The sequence below is a fragment of the Peromyscus californicus genome, unplaced genomic scaffold, assembly GCF_007827085.1.
Source record: "Peromyscus californicus insignis strain IS unplaced genomic scaffold, ASM782708v3 Scaffold_5__1_contigs__length_169319896, whole genome shotgun sequence".
In the NCBI taxonomy this organism is placed as follows: Eukaryota; Metazoa; Chordata; class Mammalia; order Rodentia; family Cricetidae; genus Peromyscus; species Peromyscus californicus.
The window spans coordinates 24,244,655-24,246,894 of NW_026294573.1; positions in this window are offsets into that span (position 1 = coordinate 24,244,655).

The following is a 2,240-nucleotide window of genomic DNA, read 5'->3' on the forward strand; positions in this document are numbered from 1 at the left end:
TTCCATGTCCTGTGCTCCTCACTCACCCTTGGTGTGAGGCCCCATACCTCCTTAGCCAACCTGGGGGTAGGGAGCAGAATGCCATGGCTGGGAAAAAGGGTCTTGGAGAGTGTGGTGGGCAGAATAGAGAGCAGGGGTTATAGCAGGGAGCCAAAAGGGCTGGGCTCAAGGACCCTGCTTTCCAGCGTCTGCCCTCTGCTCCCCTCTTCTCTTCTTGCTGCAATGGTCCTTGGGCTTGATGCCGTGGGAATCCAGAGAAGACCCAGAACATTCCCAGGCCTTGGGACACCTAGGGAAGGGCTTGTGCTCTGAAGCCACCAAGTCTCCCTGCCTCTGCTATTCTGAGCAGGCTCAGGCGCCTAGCTCCTCGGTGATGAGAGGAGCGTGGTGCTGCCTGGTTGCTCAGATGGTTCAAGAAGTGGCTGGTGCAACAGAGCCAGAGATGCTCAGTGGTGTGAGGGTTGTGGGAGGCCCGCTCCCACCTTTTCCAGGGATTCTATAAGGAGGAGAGAAGGCTAAGAAAATATTAGGTAGAAAGATAGCAAAGAGGAGAAAGACAGAAACACAGGATAGCTTCGGGAGGACCTGGGTCAAAACCCAGTGGCCCCTTCTGCCTCTTCAAAAGGGCTTTTTATAACAATGCCAAGCGGCGGGGCAAAAGACCTCCCCCTTGCTAGATCACAGCACACCACACAGCCAAGTGTAGACCCTTCCAAACACCTGGTAACCACGCCCGTGGTCAGATCACCCCCTTATGCAGCCCTGCTGGGTAAAGCAAGCTCAGATTCTTGGACCCTGAGTAGGCTCTCACTAGGAAACTTCTGTGGGTCTCCACAGAGGGTCACAGACAGGCTCCTGTTACTCCAGTGCAGGCCATTTATCCCACCTACTCGTGGGTGTGGCCTGTAGGTAGTTCTTTGATAGTCTGGTTGGGTGCCAGTTAAAGTCTCTGCTACCTGAGGGGCCTGGAGAGATGGCTCAGAGGTCCTGAGTTCAATTCCCAGGAACCACATGGCAGCTCACACCCATCTGTAATGAGATCTGCATACGTGCAGGCAGAACCCTGTATACGTAATCAATCAATCAATCAATCAATCAATCAATCAATCAATCTTTACAGACGCAGCCACCTCCCAGGTACCACAGAGTTTCAGGGAGTGCAGGGATGAAATAGATATATCCTAGAAATAAATGTAACAAGAAGTGTTGGGCCAAGAGGAGTGACAGCCCAAAGAACAGGAAATAATTTCTGGAGGTATACAAGCCCAAGGATGTGGGGCTCAAGAGGGCATGTGGAGTCAGAGGAGATTGAGAAGATGGGTGTTCTGTTCTGGTGCAGACCCTCAGGGGTTGTGGGAAGACTAGGTTATCCTAAAGACAGGGGGGAGCCACCGGGGTGCTGAGCCAGGAGAATGCCTGTGAGCTGATGCTGGGATGTCCCAGATGTCTAAGTCACACTGTTTTAGACATCTTCCTGGGTGAGGTGGGGCAGATGGAGGGCCAGACTGGGTGAAGCTGAGGAAGGCTCTCTCACTAGGGATGGATCTGGAGGATGTGTTTGGTCCCTGTGCCTCTCTACTGGAGACCCCTCTCCATGAGGTGGTCGGAGCATCCTGCAGTACACCTGTTATTCTTGTTTTTCCTGTGGGATCGAAAACTCCCAGAGTGTTCCTGGCATTTGCAGAAGTGGTTGATTTGTAGGCTTGTTATAACCCAGATGATTCAGTCAACAATGCGCCTAGTGTGTTGTATGCCTTGGGCTGGGCTGGGCCATTCTGGTGGTGTGTGTGTGTGTCAGGAAGAGCAGAGGGCCAGGGGGGCACAGAGCAGAGAAACGCCTGTCCCTCTAGGTGGGTAAAGGATTTTCCCTTTGTCTCCCCCGAAGTGAGGTGCTGTCACACTCATTAGCCTGGTGGTGACTGAGTTGGGGGAGGTGGGATTGTCCCCACCCACCAGAGCAGGGAGCCTGCTTAGCTGTCTGTAGGTGTCTCCTCCTCGCCCACAGCCCAGAGATCTGGCTTCCACCCTCCTCTGCCCATTCCTCCTCTGTTCTTGCTTCCCACCACCCACACCCTCTCTTCTGTACACTGTTGCTCTCCCTTTTCATCATTTCCCCTCTGTCCATTTGCAGGAGAGGCCTGTGGGGTACCAGCTGTGGTGCTTGCAAGCCCCTGAGAGGCTGTGCTTCCTTGCTGGACATGGACTTGGGAAGGAGCTGTCCTTAAGTCCGAGGACCTATG